The following is a 19,534-nucleotide window of genomic DNA, read 5'->3' as shown; positions in this document are numbered from 1 at the left end:
ATTCAGTGAAGAGGACAGAAGTCCTTGTGGCATTGCTCCTGTTGGAAGTTAAACCTAATTATCCTGTGGAACATGTTTAGACCTCAGTTTATCCTAAACTTTTCCTTTAGCATCTGCTCACTTATTAATAAAAGGAAGAAATAAAGTCTAATACATCTGTTTGTAGTTCAAAAAGTAGACAAAATGAGACAATATGTAAAAGTGCTTAGAAGAGTGCTTGTGATATATCAATTACCAAATAATGAGTAGCTTTAGTAGCTATAAAGCCCATTTATGATGGTGGTGATAATGAGATATTGTACCAAAATATATTTGTTTGAATATAAATTCCCATGTAACACTCTTGATCATCGATGGAGAACATATAATTACAGTATAAAGCAATTATAGATAAATAAAATAATCACTCCAACTACATTTAGAAGTCAGTGACTTCATAACATAATGAAGTTTGAAACAGTAGAAGCACTGAACTGATGAACACATCCACATTACTAAGAATTTTTTTTTGATTAACCAAAATAATTAAATACACACACCATTGCCTTTTAATTAAAAAAGATAATCATGTTATTTCATAGGCCTCTTGAATTACAACAAACATGATAATTTTATTTGCCCACTAATAATGTCTGAAATAAAATATTTAACAATTAGAAACATAGTACAAATACCTGTAAAGGGAACAGAATATAATTTGATGACATGTACTTAGCACCTAATTTGTATTAAGGTTTATGGATGCAGTAGTGAAACAAAGTCCTCTCTGTTACTAATATCACCTTCACATCTTTATCCATAGTTATAAGGTCTTGTAAATTAAATGAAAGAAGGCTACAGTGAAATCAGGCCATGAAGGAATATATTTGAATTAAGATACTGTGAGCTAAAATATCATGATGTCCGATCCACTCAGTTAAAGATGAGAGGATTTGAACATTCTAGGCAGGAAGTTTAGGATGAGGAGACAGCAGCAGTGATATTAAAGGACTTGGAACCTATTACTATATAAATAAACCCTGAGTCTACATATAACACAGGAAATATGAGCAGAGACGATGCTGTACATCATTCTATGTGCCATCTTAGCTGATGGTTGCCTGTATTTATTACCTGGAGAGAGATTTCAGGGTGTTATAGGGAAGGGACGATTAAGCATATATGTTGGCTGTCATATGTCAAGTGGCTGGAAGTTAGAGAGACCAGTGCTATTGTAGAAAAGTGAATATCATGTCAATAGAGGAATAATCCATGGAAAAGTTAATACAGAATTTTCCTTTGGTCTAATAAAGCAATAAACAGAACATGCCAGGTAAGGAAACTAACATAGACAAGAGAAGAATATTCTCGGAAGGTGCAAGGTACCGATATCAGAGTCTCACATAGGATCAGGAATAGTATGTGCTCCTTATAATTCATGACCATCATATAGATAATGTGGTATACATTTTTCTACATTATTAAGAACTTGTTTTCATAGACTAAACTTCTCATGTCAGAAATGTAAAACCTCAGAAAAGCAAGCCACTTGCAACTAATCTTAATTAATTCTCAAACATACACCTGAATGAAACTCAGAGTTGTTAAGAATCATAACCAATACCCAAGAAGGCAAAATTCAGACAGTCTGAAGTCCAAAGAAAGAGTTCCAGACATGCAAAAGAGCTGGAAATATGACTGATGGCAATAGAATTAAGAAGGTCTACTGAAACCAACATGAAGCTGACATAGGTCTTAAAATTAATAGATAAGAAATTTAAAGATCATTGAAATTGTATGAATTTTATTAATAATTGCAAAATAAAATCTATGTAAATGTAAAGATGATATAGAAGAAAAAATGGTGAAATAAAAACCTGTATCTCGGATTAGTGTCAAATCAAACATTATAATACCAGGCTGGGCTGACTCCCCAGGGGAGACCTTGCCTTGGAGGAGGTGGGAATGGTGGGTGGGTTGTGGGGGAAGGCTGGGGGGTGGGAGGAGGGAGGACAGGGGAATCCGTGGCTGATATGTGAAATTAAGTTAATTATAAAATAAAAATATTAAATAAAAAAGAGCTAGATAGTAAGAAGCCTGACCCATAGGCCATTATTTTACAATTAAAAAAATAAGTTCATGAAATTATACATATAGCAAATGATATTAAGAAAAATGAAACATATACAAAAAGAAGAAGTCCATGTATTGTACTGTTATTGTAATTATCCATGATGAGAAAGAAGGGGATAAAAAAAAAGTTAGAGAAATATTGACTGATTTTTTTCCAAATGCAAAAAATTTGCTCAATGAATTTAAACACCAGAAAATATGAAGAATACTACACTGAGGCACAACATACCCAGATTTCTTTTAAAATGTTATGAAGATTATATCAGAAAGAAAGTAATTGAAGAGAGATAACCACAGACAAGGAAGATAAAGGTTAGTAGTACATGTGAAGAAGAATAGAAATATGCTTATAAAACAATTGAAAATAAAGGGAAATCGACAACCAGTAATGCTATACTCAATGAAAGTATCCATGAAAAGCTTAACTAATGTAGAGAATTTTCAGTCACATAAGAGCTAAAATATTGCTTTGCTTGAAGATTTGTATCACAAGAAATGTTGAAATAAACTCTTTCAAGTAAAAGAGACAACATCAGATAGCTCAGTAGAGTGCCCAGTCCAAGTGAGTGGTAATTGCCCTGCTGTAGGGTAGATAGGAAATATGCCCAACTCTAGGGTAGACAGTAAATGTGCTCTACTCTAGGATAGACAGGAAATGTGCCCTCCTCTAAAGTAGATAGGGAACTCTACTCAGAGGTAGACAGGGAAAGCTTTTTTTTTTTTTGCCATTTAAATACATATAAAAGACAATTACTTTGAGGAAAGAAAGGAAAATATAACGGAAAATTCCCTTTGAACAAAATTGTAGAGAATGCGAACTATAGGATACTGATAGATAGGTGAACAGTGGTTGGCAGAACGTTAGGAATAGTAGGGTTTGGAGTGTGACACTATCAAGAGACATGAATGAGTAATACATGGGATAACATATGTCTTTACTTTTATGATTTTGCTTGGGTGTACAAATGAATAAAAATTACCAAATGAGACAGGTTAAATTTCATACAATTTTTTTTTTTTTTCCGAGACAGGGTTTCTCTGTGTAGCTTTGCACCTTTTCCTGGAACTCACTTGGTAGCCCAGGCTGGCCTCGAACTCACAGAGATCCGCCTGGCTCTGCCTCCCGAGTGCTGGGATTAAAAGCGTGCGCCACCACCGCCCGGCTAATTTCATACAATTTACTCTATATCTATGTATACCTTCATAAAAGTATTCTTTTTACAAAAATATGATAATTGATGAATAAGTGGGACTATTGGTAAATAGCAGGATATCAATCTATAATATACATTTCATATTCTACATTACATTCAATTTATAAAATTAAAAAATTAACCGTAAAATTTGTTTCATGCCAAAATCTTTTTCTATGTTTATATATTGACTATTTTAAAGTCCATATACTCCTATGATCTAATCTCATTTCTAAAGTTATACAGTGACTCATGCTTTAAATTAATTTTTCTATTTTAATTTGTGATAAATTCAGATTTTTCCAAACTGCAAAGACAGTACAGACAATTCCTGTATATTTTCATTCAATCTTCCTTCATTATAGCATTTTATTTAGTCATGGAATATTAATTAATATTACAAAATTAATTTTGGTACACTGTTCCAAACTAAAGCATGCACATTATTTAGATTTCAGCAGTCAGTTTCTCAAGAATATCTTCATTATAACGTTCAGGACTTCGGCTCAAGGCCTCATATTACCCTCCACTTTTCTGATACCCTAAGCAGCAATACATTTTCAATCTTGGTTTCTATAAATTGGAAGATGCAGATTGCTACTCAAGACTGGTTGAATGTCCTGCTGTTTTGGTTATTTGATATTTTCTCTTTTAACAGTTAATGTGATCTGTGGGAGAATACATAAAGTTTTCTATTTCATACTAAAGTATAAAGAGCAGCATGAATTTCTACTGAAGATATTCACCTTTGTCCCTTGAATAAATTGATGTCTCATAGTCTTCCTCTAATAAGTCTGCTCCTTAGGTTGGCACTTAATAAATATGGGAAGTTACATGGAAAAACTACAAGTATTCTGTTTTACCTAAAATTCATCAACTAAATTTCAAGTTTACTGGTGTACTGTCTTAGTCTAAGGACACTTGACTACTTTCTATACTCCTTTCACATTTTTTATATGTAGGTTTTTCTGTAAGGCCACTGTTCTTACCCATGCATTGGTTTGCTTAGTTATTTATTGAAATTAATGTTGAATAATTAGTTTATATGTAGTAAAACCAATAACATCATTATTAGACTCATTTTTAACTTGACAGAGCTAATACTGATTTTCCCCTGTTTAATTTTGACATGTTTCCATTCCCAACACGTGTTTTCTGTTGTTGACAGATATTAAATTTCTGAGACCATAGATTGTTTCAGGCTCATCTTATCTTTTTTTTTTTTTTTTTTTTAAAGCATTAAACCCAGTACCTCTCCACAGAGAAGGGCCGAGTCACTGAGAAAGGTATGAGCTTTCTTTCTTTCTTTTTTTTTTTTTAAAGATTTATTTATTTATTATGTATACAGCATGTGTGCCTGCAGGCCAGAAGAGGGCACCAGATCTCGTTACAGATGGTTGTGAGCCACCATGTGGTTGCTGGGAATTACCTCTGGAAGAGCAATCAGTGCTCTTAACCTCTGAGCCATCTCTCCAGCCCTCATCTTATCTTTTATATGAACCCGGCTTGGGCTCAGCTATCAACTGTATCTCCAAGGAGCCCTTGCCCCTTCTTTTGAAAGTTGGTGTTCTTAGAAAGTAGTAACTTGACATTGGGTATACACTTTACTACTGGCATTTTATCATTTCTACTTTAGTCCAAACAAAAAGATGGTGGGAATATATGTATACACTGTGGTGACTTGAATAAGAATGATCCCCATGGGCTCATATATTTGAATACTTGGTCCTCAGTAGAACTCTTTAGGAAGGACTGGGAGGTATGGCATTGCTGGAGGAGGTGTGTCACTAGTGGCTAGCTTTGAGGTTTCAAAAGACAGACACCATTCCCATTGTGCCTCTTGCACCCTCTCTCTTCTAGATCAAGATATGAGCCCAGAGCTCTTCCTGCTGCTGTAATCAATAACTCTAACTCTCTGAAATCACAGGCTTCTTTTATAAGTAGCACCAGTGTTTTGTTACAGTAACAGAAAAGTAACTAATGCATGCATAGAATGCTATATTTGTTAATCTCTCTGTGTGTGGGTAAGGTCAGTTTCTAAGTAGAGTACAGTAGTATTTGCACAGCTACTTTTATTTTTCTCTTTGAAACATTCAGCCAAAATTGTTTCAAAAAGCACTTTTACTGTAACTTTATCTTAAATTAAATATAATTTAATTCAATGATATATGTTCCGAATTTCAATCTAAAAGCATTGCGTTTTTTGTTTGCTTTTTAAAAAAAAAATATTTATTTTACATCCTGACTGCAGTTTATCTTCCCCTGTCTTCTTCCAGTCTGATTGAAAATTATTTGTATTATATATAAAACCGTATTTTTGTCTTCTCTATTTTTTTTACAACACCTTCATATTATGCAGAGAAGGCATTTTCATACTCATGGTGATCTTCTTGCCTCACTCCCTCCAGTGATGAGCACAGACAGAGGCACGTTTTGCCAGTGCCAGCTTCTCCCAGAATTTTTTAATGACTCTACTTTTTGACATATTCTGATAACTTTTCTTCTGGAACAGTCAATGTTTTAACTCTCACATTTAATTTTAGATCCATTTTGTTGATCTTGCATAATGTTATCAAATGTATTATCTTACAGTTCTATTCTCTTTGCTTATAGTCATTCTTTATGAACGTGTGCCCCAATCATCCTCCAACAAATACCCAAGACTGTACTTCAGTTCTTCCTACTGTTTCATAGCTTCAGGGAAGAGCTTGACTTTTATCTTCAAATTTTATTGGGGTTTTTTTGTTTGTTTGTTTGTTTGCTTTTTTCCCCCTTCAGTTTTGTGGATGCTAAATTGTTCTAAGTTCTCAATTCTTTGATGAAATGTCAAACAGCTTGTTCAATATTATGGGCATTTATGAAAGAAACATGGAGAAGGAGAATATCAATCCTACCATTTAGTTTTTAAAGTCACACTAATAGATATCAAACAGGTCTAAAGCTGAACTTTCATCTAACATGGCATCCTGTTCTTGAAGGTTGTTGGGTTGAGGAACAAGTTCCAGAGGGGTTGCTTTGGGTCAGAAGGTAGTTCTCCAGCTTAAGACTCATCTTGACCCTTCCAGAGAATTTATCTTCATGGTTTTGGTTTTCTATGTGAGGCTCTATTTATAAAGTAACATTCTTAAAAAAGGTAATTATCCAAAGTAGGGCTTTATTAATTTGTGACAGAATTCAGATAATTAGTTTAAACTGAAAGCCAGCATCCAGTAAGTACATATGGGCATGCTCTCCAGATTCGATCTTGGTAAAATACAATGGAAACCTGTTAAAGAAACATTTTATGGACAATGTGTCTTTTTTCAACACTAATAAATAACATAAAGCTATTTACCTATTTCTACAGCTTAGGAAAATATGATTTAAAATATGAAAAATGGTGGGCACAGGAAATTTAAAATACTGCATTTCACTTCTAGAACCTGTTAGGCCACTCTGCTTTTTTCCTAGTATGGTTTTCTGCAGAACCACAGCAGTATAATGCACATGTTGATGTCAGCCGAGCCAGATATGGTCCTCTAATGTCCCTACTTCCTAGGCTCAGGAAGACAGGATTTGATACAAAATCATTTGCCACTCACAATAATTTTTATTTTATGCTGCATAAGTTCATAATAGAATTCTTTTTCTTAAAATAGAGGCGCAAAGAAGCCTCCCTCAAGAGTGTTCATTTTTCATGAAATCACTAGGTTGTCTCCTGCCTACAACATGATGTCCGGGACCTGCTTCTTTTTAACAATCTATTACAAACTCTGTGACAATATACAGACTATTTTCCACACCCACACACCCACACATCCACTAACAGTTTTTGGAAGTGTGAAACGGGGCTTCCTGGTGGTATCTTAACATTTTATGTAATCGTCGTTGAAGCCACTGCTGATGCTGGGAATGTCACTGCAAAAATCTTCAGATTTCTTTCCACAGAAAATAAGTGTTATCCAGTTATTTGCTCAAAATACCAGCACCACTGAGTAACCGAAATAGCGGCATCTACCTCGGTTTTAGATCTTCAAAAATCCACAGCTTTCCACCTTGAGGCAACTGGTTCATAAAAAAGCTTTTATGAAAGCACTTAAGAAGGTACACTAGGGTGTTTTGCTCATTTATGTGACAAGAAAGAAACATCTACTCAGAAACATGTGAGGAGATATGATTTACATCTGCTGGTGAGGCAGTGTGTATCCTGCGGCTGCTACAGGGCTCTGCCTGTGCAAGGTAGTTCTTGAATGGTTGTGTGTTCTTGCACTCCTTTACAAGGACTTCTGTAACAATTCTAGAGAGCTGAGGGCTTCTGGATAGTACAGGATGCAAATGTATGTATTTCTCTGGTTATGAAGGGATAGGGCTAGGTCTGTTCCTCAGTTTATTGTACTTTTACCGGTAGGTATTTTTGCCTTGCAATGCTTTGTCAATCCTCCATGTGTGTTTGCAGCTCTATACATTTAACTTAAAACCCTCCATTTCACCTTGTAATGGGTCTGAAGTCAGTGTAATGTTAACTCTATTGAGCCTCAAGAGAGGGAAAATAGACCTGATAGGTAGTTATTGCTCAGTCAGCACTGAGTTCATTTTTTCAATTTTCAGTATCAGTAGACTATTGTGATGAACTATATGAGAACTATATGAGATTATTATAATTCTTTAGCTTGCCAGTGTTGAGAATTTAAATAGATATGTGACGTGGATTTAAAACAGTGACCCTTACCTTTGTCAAGACTCATTTGCTTAGTCCTATAATTCTTAATGCCTTTTATTATTCATAATATATGTATCACTGCTCAGTTCCACTTTCTCTTAATAGTAAATGGAATCCTATACATGTGAGCCTTATATGCAAGCATTTTTTAAAAAATGTGACAACTAATTATTTTCTGTGTGTAGTCTTTCCTCAGACACTGAAAGTGCTTCACAAGTCAGGCTTGAAAAGTGATTCTGCTTGGGTATAACGTACCTGACAGTAGTTTTCCTAGCCAGGGGTAGCCTGTGGGATGTGCCATCAGAAAACATCTGTAATTTGGTTCCCTAAACCCTTGTTTTTTTTTTTTTAATTAAGAATTTTTTTCATTCATTTTACACACCAAGGATCCCACTCTTTCTCCTCCTGCCCCCAACCTCCCCCGCAACCCACCCCTCACTCCCCCCTCCCCACAAGAAGGCAAGGCTTCCCATGGAGAGGCACATTCCGTGGAGGCCTTCCCCCTGCCTCAAGGCGGCATAAGGTGTCTGGTCATAGGTAGTGGGCTCCAAAAGGCCTACTCATGCACCAAGGATGGATTCTGATCCTACCGCCAGGGGGCCCCCCAAGCAAATCAAGCTACACTATTGTCTCCCCATGCAGAGGGCCTAGTCCAGCCCCATGCAGGCTCCACAGCCATTGAGCCAACTTTCATGAGTTTACACTAGTTTGGCTTGGTCATCTCTGCAGGTTTCCCCATCATGATCTTGGTGCACTTCCTCATAGAACCCCTCTTTTCTCTCTTTGATTGGACTCCTGGAGCTCTGCCTGGTGTTTGGCTGTGGATCTCTGCATCTGCTTCCATCAGTCATTGGAGAAAAGTTCTGTGATGACAGTTAGGGTATTCACTGATCTGGTCAGTGGGGTAAGCCAGTTCAGTTCAGGCACCCTTTCCACTATTTCTAGCTGTCCAAGTTAAGGTCATCCTTGGGGATTCCTGGCAACTTTCCTAGCACCAGGTTTCTCTCTATCCCTATATTTCCCTTTGTCATGGTATTTCTTTCACTGCTTTCCCACTCCACCCCTGTTCCAGCTTGACCATCTCATCTCCTATCCCCTATCATCCACTGCCCACCCCTCATCCCTAGTTTGCTCATGCAGAGCTCATCTATTTCCCATTCCCAGGGCAGTCCATGCATCCCTCTTTGGGTTGTCCCCATTAGCAAGCTTCTCTGGAGTTGTGGGTTGTTGTCTGGTTATCCTTTCCTTCACATCTAGTATCCACTTATGAGTGGGTACATAGCATGTTTGTCCTTCTGAGTCTGGGTTACTTCACTCAAAATGATATTTTCCAGTTCCATCCATTTGCCTGCAAATTTCATGATGTCATTGTTTTTTTTTTTTTTTTTTCTACTGAGTACTCCATTGTGTTTATGTAACACATTTTCTTAATCCATTCTTTAGTTGAGGAGCATCTAGGTTGTTTCCAGGCTCTGGCTATTACAAATAATGCTGCTATGAACATAGTTGAGCATGTGTCCCTGTGGTATGATTGAGCATTCCTTGAGTATATGCTCAAGAGTGGTATAGCTGGGTCTTGAGGAAGTTTGATTCCCAATTTTCTGAGAAATGTCACACTGATTTCCAAAGTGGCTGTGCAAGTTTGTACTCCCACCAACAGTAGAGGAATGTTCCCCTTGCTCCACATCCCTAAACCTTCTTGAAAATGAAAAAGCTCCTGTCTTTTTTTAAATTCATCTCTTTTCACTTTCTTCTATCTTGAATGCAAAGACAATGTTTAGAGCCTAATCATCCATCTTTCATTATGATGTCATCCTCAGGATGAAGCTAGAGAGGGAGTAAGCAGTGTTATAGAAGTACATTCAGCTTTTGAAGACTATACAGAGCAAACACTCCATTACAGGCCTAGATTTCCTCCTTTAAAATGCTTATGTGCGAAAGCAATAGACTCCAGTCTTGGCTAATGCACTATTATTTTGAGTTATATGTTACTCACAGCCAAGCTGAGCTGAAAAGTTTCCAAATGCTCAGGCCAAGTTTCTACAGAAATATGTATTGCTGCTCTTCTGAATCAAATCCAAGTGATGTTGCTCATGCTTCTTCTTTTAGAAGAAAATGCATTTCCCCTACCTGTCATTAAAAGGGTTGATGGTCTTTTCCATTACACAGATGTGTTCAGCATGAGCTAATGGTGGTATTGGTGCGGTGAACTAAAATCAGAGAAATACTCTTGAAGGTTTCTACCTTCCTAACCAAACTCTCCCTCATTTTTCAGCTCACCTCCCCAATGCTCACCCCTTAATCCTGGCTCTTGTTTATTTTAACTGAGCCTGTTAGTTTGTTTATTTTGTTTTGCTTTATGGGTTCCTTTTTTCTCTGGAAGATGTTGAAATTGATTTACATGACTAAATTGTATCTGACCAAGTTAAATATAAAATATCTGTCTAGTCAGGATAGCAATGAGTATTTTGAGATGATACAATATTAAATTTAAAAGTAGATTGCATCCAGAGTTTTTCTTTTTATAAGAAAAATACAGGATATAAGCTACAGGTGGCTTTTTTGCTTTTGAGGTTTAAATATCAATAACAGAATTTAAATAATCATTACAGCATATTTTATTCCTCTTTCCTCTTATAAAGCACACATTTCATTTAGAATGGCTGTGCAATCTGTGCATGTATGTCCTGCACAAAGAAGACCAGACCATGGATTATGATTATGATATACATTTTAATTCCCAGTTCATAATTAATATGCATTTTTCCTAACAGGGATATTTTCTTTATAGAAAGACAGCTTATATTAATATATATGCAAATATATGTTAAATAATTTTGGTAAAATAATTAGGTATGGCACAGACTACATACATACAAAAAGAACTTTTTGGTGGCAACAAATAAGTTACGTTACATGTGTTTGCATTATAGAAGTACATTATAGAATGTATTTATAATATTTACAATGATTATATGCTTATATTTTTATAATATTTATATTTATTTAAGCAAAATAAGAGAACTAGATTAAAAATGGAAAATGTTTACCTCTTAAGTAACCAATAGGTCAGCACATGCCAATTTAGTATGTTTGTCAAATTAAACTCATCATGTAAAAACCAGGAATGCAGTTAATTAGGTTAATAATAAATCAAAGCTTTCAGATTTTACAAAATTGAAAATTGGGCTAGCTCTGTAGCTCAGTGCTTAGTGTGCAGTGCACCATGATATAAACTCCAACAGCAAATTAAAATTAAATAAATAGTTGAAAGTGATCTAATACTCATCTGAAAATTTGATATTAAATTTAACAAGAATAATGACAACTGAATTTTTGGTTGACACTTCAATCCCTAGACGTGTGACACAGACACAAATATTTCATTTAAATGCAGAGTTGTCATCAAGATCCTTTTTGGATTCCCCATACTCAGGATCTCTGAGGGGAGAACTCAGACTCTATACAAATCACAGTGAGAAAGACAGGCCGAGTGGAGCAGAGCACATTCTCAGGGTGAACACAGATGACAGTCAGAGACCACTGTGCCAAGTTACACTTCAGACCACTACTACTTTTGAAGTCTTGAGAGCAGACATCTCTTCATGAGAAATACCTTCATGTCCTGGTGACTGACAGGTTCATTTGACTTCCTTCATGGAGGGGCAATGGTATGTCCTTGTTTGTTTCAGAGAGACTACAGCTAGACATTCATCTTATAATGATTAGCTATCTGTTAATAACCTTCCAGGCATTGCAGAATGCCATGTCTCTACCCAGGAACAGAGATTAACATCATGTATGATGATTCATTTTACCTATAAGAAGAATCCTGTGGTTTCAGTTATTGATTTTAAAGCTCTGTGTTATGAGAAAGGGGTCTTCCACAATTATTTCAATCATATTAGTATATAACTATGTATATAGTAGAGTCATAACAATTGCATAATTTCAATAGTGGTGTGTAGCTCGAATGTTACAAGGTCTTTTAATTAAAAAAAAAAAAAAAACCCAGTACGAGATACTGGGGTAAATGCTGAAAGATCAGAGAGACAAAGGAACAAGTCACAGCCACCAACTCTTACCTCACCAACTCCCCAGCCTGAAAAAACCTCTAGTTTCCGACTCCTCATGCCTTATACACCTTTCTCTGTCCAGTCATCACTTCCTGGGATTAAAGGAGTGTGTCCTTCCCAAGCAAAGGCATGAGATCTCAAGTGCTGGGATTAAAGGTGAGTGATTCCAAAGTACTTGGATTAAAGATGTGTGCCACCACTGCCTGGCTTTTATGTTTAATCTAGTTGTTTGTTCTGTTCTCTAATCTTCAGGCAAAGTTTATTAGGGTAGACAAAAAAATCACCACAGTGGTGTGTGGTCGAGTTCGAGGCCAGCCTGGTCTAAAAAGTGAGTTCCAGGAAAGGTACAAAACTACACAGAGAAACCCTGTCTCGAAAAACCAAAAAAAAAAAAAAAAAAAAGAAGACATAAATGACAATGCTATTTTAATATCACAAAATTATTCATACTATATATACGACTTTTTCTTAACAATGGATTAAAATGATTATGTTACTTATAAATACTACTGAAATTGAACATCTTTTTTAGGTATGTGAGATACTTTTCTTGGTGATTAAACATATATGTTCAGGGAATATATCACATATGAAGACATTTTAGCACTTGTCTGTACTCACGATAAAAATTAATATAGAGAGCTAAGTAACAAGGAGGGCGCTAGGAAGGATGCACGACTCGCTCTAGGAAGGATGTATGACTCTCCCTAGGAAAGGGAAATAAAATAGCTTTTTCTGGCAGACTGGGAATGAGTGGGGATGGGAACAGGAAGGAACAGGTGTGTGGAGGCGGGAGAGGTAGAGATTGGGAGAGATACTGGAACTGGAAGGTGTTTGGGGGTAATGTGGAAACCTAGTGCAGTGGAAATTTCTTGGAACCTATGAAAGTGATCCTTACTAGGACTCCTAGTAATGGAGGATGTGGAGCCTGAACCAGTCATCTTCTGTAACTAGGCAAGACTTCCAGTGGTGGGACTGAGACACCAATCCAGCCACAAAATCTGTGACCCACAACCTGCTCTGCCTGCAAGCTGTACTGTGGCAAAGTTGGCTCAGTACTTATGGGTGTGAGGAATCAATGACTGGCTAACTTGAGCCTCATTCCATGAGAGGAGGCAATGCCTGATACTGCCTGGATTACCAGGAACCAGAAGCTGGATAGCCCAGAGTCCTAGGGTAGAATCAAAGACAACTGGAAAAAAAATCAATGAAATGATCCCTATGATATTCTGCTATACTCATAGATTGATCCCTTATTCAGTCTTCATTAGAGAGGCTTCCTCTAGCAGCAGATGTGAACAGCTGCAGAGACCCACATCCAGACATATGGAGAGAAAGAGTCTAAATTTGAGGTCTTCATCATGTCCATCTACTCAGAGATTGGGGGACCCCACAGAAGAACAGGAGAAAAGATGGTAGGAACCAGAGTTAGGTTCTGTCTACACATTGTGATTGTTTAATTTGGTGTTTTTTGTGGGACTCCTATCAGTGAGAGTAAGGGTGTCTCTGACTCTTTTACCTGTTCTTGGGATCCTTTTCCTCCTATGCAGTTGCCTCATCCAGCCTTGATGTGTGAGTTTATAACTACTTTTATTGCATCTTGTTGTGCTGTGTTCATTGATATCCCTGGTAGGTCTGCTCCTTTCTGAAAAAAATAGAGGAGCAGTGGATCTGGGAGAGGGGACAGTGAGTGGGAGTGGGGTGGGGGATGACTTGGAGTACTGGAAAGAGGGAAGCTGTGGTCAGGATGTATTGTTTGAGAGAAGAATGAGAAAAATCAATACATGGCATGTGTTACATTTTTTTTATGAATGAAATTCTTTAAAAGAGTCATACACATAAAGAGACCATGGAAGTAGAGCAGCTATGTGTCATGGATCCTTGTGTTGAGTAGGTCATCACTATGAGTACACTGAAATTTGTGTCTGGTAAGGAGCACTGTGTTTCCATGGGTATGAGGCAAACCAGGAAATCTAAAACATGTAACAATGACACATTACATTAGAAAATAATGAAAGTTATATTTGAAAGCAGCTCTTTGACTACCTACCATGACATTAAGAGAAATCTTGAGTTACACTGCTCTATCATCGTATTCAGTTGACAATCATGTGACCACTGTAATCTATTACTGAGGCAACAAAATGTAGTTTCGAGAGTCAAGATAATAAGCAACTTTTACTACAAAGTTTTTCTGATTTTAATTCCATTTATTTTTTCATGTGTATGATTTGCATAAATGCGTGTGATGAGTGTTCATGTGTGTTTGTCTGTACATGTATTCGTCTGTGTGAGTATAGATAGGTATGTGACACAGCAAGTCTGAGGAGGTCAGGACAACTTAAGATGTTTATCCTCACATTCTGCCTTCTTTGAGGCAGGGTTCTCTGTGCTGTCTTGCCTGCATATACCAGTGTAGCTAAGCCACTGGGAGAGGGTACAGAGGGTACAGTAAGTTTAGCTTCTGGGGGTTCATTTGTCAAGGCTTTCCATCTAGGATTACATAGTGATGCAGCATTTAGCTTTAACTTGGGTTCTGGGGATTCAAATGAAGCACCCCAACTTTGTACTTTACCCAAATGTGTCATATTCACAGTCTAAAATTTCTTATTTTAAGCAAAAGATTTCATGAACATGACTGTTGTCAACATTTCCATGTAAGGAATATTAATAAAGAAAGTGTAAACAAAAATATAAAATACTGTGAAATGTTTGATTAAAATGTTCTTTTACAGTCGGGCGGTGGTGGCGCACGCCTTTAATCCCAGCACTCGGGAGGCAGAGCCAGGCGGATCTCTGTGAGTTCGAGGCCAGCCTGGGCTACCAAGTGAGTTCCAGGAAAGGCGCAAAGCTACACAGAGAAACCCTGTCTCGAAAAACCAAAAAAAAAAAAAAAAAAAAAAAAAAAAAAATGTTCTTTTACAGCCTCTAGTGTGATATGGCCCTTTCTCTTAAAGCATGAAGCAGAGGAAACATACTTCAAGACTCAGCAAAGTTCCATTGGCATTGTACAGAGTTTCACACACCAGGCATGTAAATCTCAGATGGAACTCACATTTATGACATTTGAATTTAGTAATAGCAAATTTTTCTGTGGTTCATAAGTGAAAATTTGTAAGTATTATTTGGATCTTGTTAGTACTATTCTTATTTTTTCTTACCTATAAATCTGATAAATTTTACCTTTCAGGTTATTTTTTCCCTCTTATTCTTGAGCTTTGTTACATATGAGATCAAATATCTCAGGAATGTTTCCAAGTTCTTCTAAGACAGCAGTTCTTAATCTGTGGTTCACAACCCCTTTGGGGTCAAACATCCCTTCACAGGGATCTCCTAAAACCATTAAACACAAAGATATTTACATTATGATTCATAATTGCAGCAAAATTACAGTTATGAAGTAGCAATGAAAATAATTGTATGGCCGGGAGTCATCACAACATGAGGAACTGTACTAAATGGTCACAGCTTTAGAAAGGTTGAGAACCACTATTTTAAGCGGAACCTTTCTTCTGTCTTTCCAGTCAGTCTGCTGTGTCTCAGTATTCTCTTCCCCAAGGGGTAGGATCAGAATTTCCATCTGAATAAAGATGAATGTGCTATAATATTTACTCTCATTTCTATTTTCCAAATCCTATACATCAGTGGTTCTCTGGTTCTTCCCAGAGCTTTGTGTATGGGGACTGTGTTGTATGTAGATATATCAATTGAAGTTGGCAACCCCACCATCAGATGTACTCTGCATTTTGACCAATTGTGGGTCTCTTGTAACTAATTTTAATATTAATAATATAAATAACAAATAATACTTATCAATGATATCCAAACTTCAAGTTTTGTTAATAAATTCCATAAATTTTCTTTTGTAATTATTTAACATTTTAAAAAGGGTAATTGTTAGCATACATGCATAATGACTTTATCTAACGTATTAGAAATTAAAAGAACTCCAGACTTTGTGACTCAGAACCGTGATTCATTATAAGAAACAAACAAACAAAAATGTTCATTTATATTTAGAAGGAAGTGTTAGCTTATTTGTATGTAGCCAAGCTATACTTTGCCCTGGTACCAAGATAATTCTGTTTAAAATACACACAGTATGTGGTAGAAAGGCAGAAACCTATTCTGCACCCTGAAAAGTAAAGTGTGAGTAGCCCGTCCAGCTGGTCCAGCTCTAGTTTTCAAAATAAATGAAGCCTTGACCTTTTCCTGCAAATTCCTGACTCAATAACGAAAAAAACCAACACATTATTCTTCTTTTGTATAGTGCTGCCTAAAGCGATAACCCTGAGAGCTGGGCTTCAAGGACACATCCGGGTGGGCTTTTCAAGAACACATCCTTGTTTATTACATATTTATAATTTAATACATTAATTTATTTTAAGTATATGAGCCATTAAATATATAAAGACTCCTTCTTCCCAAGCTGTAAGTACTATCCCTCTGAACAAACTTCTCCACTTAAATTTATGTGAGGTATTTTGCGCCAGGTATTAGAAATATTTTATTTTTAGCTGATGTTAGTTGCTTTATAGTTATTATACTCTTTCTCCCATTTTGACGGTTTCTTATATTTGATTTATCTATATGTGTCTTATAGTCTTTTGATAGATCATATTTAAGAAGTAGAGATACAGTTGTTCACTGGAGGCTGGAATGTATTGCTGATAGCTGATGGTTGTAACATACTGCTGATAGCTGATGGTTATAACATACTGCTACAGCCTGCAAAGGCCTTGGCTCTTGTCCTTCTTACTTTACCAACACTCCTGCCAAATAGAATACATTGTTTTATCGTGCAATACACAATAATATTAAGGAGAAGTGGGTTGTCTCAAAAGGTCAATAAGACTCACGTAATATCTCAGAAGAATTGATTAAAAAAATAGGAGAGAGACAGAGGACCAGGATGCCTGCTGTAAAGTAGTGTCTTCAAGGCATGGCAATGATGCTGCTCCCATGAGATTTCAATAATACTGTTGCCTACACACGACCTGATTATGACCAAACCAGTTGACAGTTTCATGAAGACACATCCCTAGAAGGAGAGCATCTGATAGTCAATGAATGCTGAGAGAGGGAGAGTCAGTTTGCTCTAGGGATGAGAGCATTTGTAGGTTAATGGATTCAGTAGGTTTGTGTGTGTGTGTGTGTGTGTGTGTGTGTGTGTGTGTGTGTGTGTGTGTGTGTGTGTGTTATAACAATCACAAGTATGGAAGAGGCCATGGATTTGTGTAGCACGACTCTTAAAGGGTCTTATTATTAATAATAATAATAAAAACCCCCAGGGGCCAGCTATTGGGGTGAATTCTGAAAGATCAAAGAAGCCGAACAAGCCACAGCCATCTCACCTCGCAAATTCCTCAGCTGAACCTGTTTTCCTCAGACTGGAAGCCTCTGAGTCCTCATCCAAATGGCTCTCAGCTGAACTTCTGCTAGAAGCCTAAAAGCGTAACCAGGCTCTAGTTCCTGGTCCTCACACCTTATATACCTTTCTGCTTCCTGCCATCACTTTCTGGGATTATGGCTTTGAACTCACAGAGATCCAGATGGAATGCTAGGATTAAAGGTGTGCATACCACCATTTTCTGGCCTCTGTATCTAGTGGCTGTTCTGTTCTCTGACCCCAGATAAGTTTATTAGGCTGCACAATATTTTTGGGAAACAATATCACCATAGATTTGAGAAGGAGTAGGGGAGACATGGCAGAAGTTGGAATGGGAAGTGAGAGGGGTAGAAACTGTATAAATGTATATGAAATTCAAAAAAATTAATTTGGTAAAAAGTTTTTGAACAAGTTCAAATGCAACTAAGACTCAAAAAGTCCATTGTGAAGAGGTTTTTAGCATCAGGAATTCTGCTCAGATAATGTGATCCAACACGGAGCACTATGGCTCACAGGTAGTGAACTTGGGCTGGCTTTCTACATCTTTTAAGGAAAATAAATTAAGTATCTTGTTAAAAATCAACCACCTCTATTTTATAAGAAATCTTTATGTGTAAAAAATTAAGCCAACCACAGAATAAAGAAACAATAACTAAATAAGCAGAATGAATTTGAAGAATACCAGAGATTGATAAGTCTATCACTCCAAGGTTGATAGATGTAGACTGTTCCTTAAATTACATAAATTAATTTCTTCAACTGATTTTCATAAACACCTCTGAAGAAAATCATAGAAACTGCACAAAACAAAGAATCAGAAAGAAAAGACTCTCTAGACTAGTTGATGAAGACTGAGCAGCTTAGGAGACTGAGGGCAAAGTGGCCAGTGTTCGACAAAAGGTGGGCTTCTAGAGACAACCAAAGTACTTTTGAGTTCTGGATCATATACCTGATGGTCCCTGACATCTGCCAATTCCTGATGATGTGGGGCTTTGGAGAAAAAGACCAAACATGGACACATTGGAAGTAAAAGAAAAGTCACAGCCATGATGAGTCTTAAATATTCTTCATTGGCATGGAAGAAAGCTTTACAAGGAAATAAAGATCAAAGAATAAATCTATCTGCCATATCATCTCAAATCTTGAAATGAAGAACAGAAATTTCTACCCTTAGGATGCTATCCCAGAGAAAACTAAAATATTTTCTAAGAAACAAAGCCAGATACTGAAGGATACAGGAGTTTAATTAGAAATATACTATTATAATAAGAAAGTTGAATGTGAAATGCTGTCTTGATTTGTGTATACGCAGGTGATTTGAAGGGTTGAAAGAGAATGGTAAAACACTAAGTCACATGAGCAGGAGCTCAGCTGAGGAAGATATGGACAAATACATAATAAACTGGAAGTGGAAGTTTGATCCATGCAAATCCTACCTCTGCAAATCACCTTTATGGAAATTAACACACTCTTGTTCCTCAGACACTGAAAGCCCTCAGCCTCATGTGCACATGTAGAGAACACAGAGGAAGTTCTCTAACATCTTTGAATTTTACCATCTTTGAATTTTTGTGGGAAGCCATATTCATCTGAGGGTTAGGGCTTTGGCTGCTAGACAGTAGGTTCTCTTCTGTGCCAACTTCTATGGTCCGAGGCTGAGGCACTGAGTATGACTTGACATCTCAAGTGACAGGAAAAAGACTAAATAGTGTGGTTAATGACAAAACCTTTGTCAGTGGAGAACATCACACTGTTTTCTATTTATTTCCTTACTTTTCCACAGAAAAAATTCATAGTACAAGAAAGGCATATAGTGATAAGCTAGTGGAAAACTGGATATCAACTTAAAGAACACTCAAAGGAAAAGACTGAAATTTTAAAATATTCCAATAGATCCGAGACACACAAGAAAAATATTTAAGCAAAGAAAAATTTCCCCTTTTCAAATTATGTGTATGTATAAAACCAAATTATTCAAGGAAAAATACTTGTAAAAAAAGAGGAATTTAAAACTGATTCAAAATAAGTATCTACAATATACAATACATTCATTATTCTAATAGCA

General features: G+C 36.6%; 1 long non-coding RNA gene across 23 annotated transcripts in view; it reads left to right on the top strand.

Annotated features, from left to right (window-relative positions):
• LOC128106537 (uncharacterized) overlaps positions 1 to 19,534 on the top strand; it is a 221,710-nt gene that overhangs the window by 99,958 nt on the left and 102,218 nt on the right. For 14 of the 23 annotated variants that reach the window (XR_008216789.1, XR_008216788.1, XR_008216794.1 and 11 more), the window contains 2 exons: positions 4,543 to 4,591; positions 15,006 to 15,194. The exons of 1 other annotated variant lie outside the window; for it this stretch is intronic. This is a non-coding gene — a long non-coding RNA (uncharacterized LOC128106537). The remainder of the gene's footprint in view (positions 1 to 4,542; positions 4,592 to 15,005; positions 15,195 to 19,534) is intronic. 8 more of the 23 variants (XR_008216804.1, XR_008216803.1, XR_008216798.1 and 5 more) reach the window with 1 other exon arrangement.

The sequence above is a fragment of the Peromyscus californicus genome, unplaced genomic scaffold (genome assembly GCF_007827085.1).
Source record: "Peromyscus californicus insignis strain IS unplaced genomic scaffold, ASM782708v3 Scaffold_9__1_contigs__length_137607984, whole genome shotgun sequence".
NCBI lineage: Eukaryota > Metazoa > Chordata > Mammalia > Rodentia > Cricetidae > Peromyscus > Peromyscus californicus.
The sequence above is the reverse complement of the archived record's forward strand: the minus strand, read 5'-3'. Positions and strand labels throughout refer to the sequence as shown.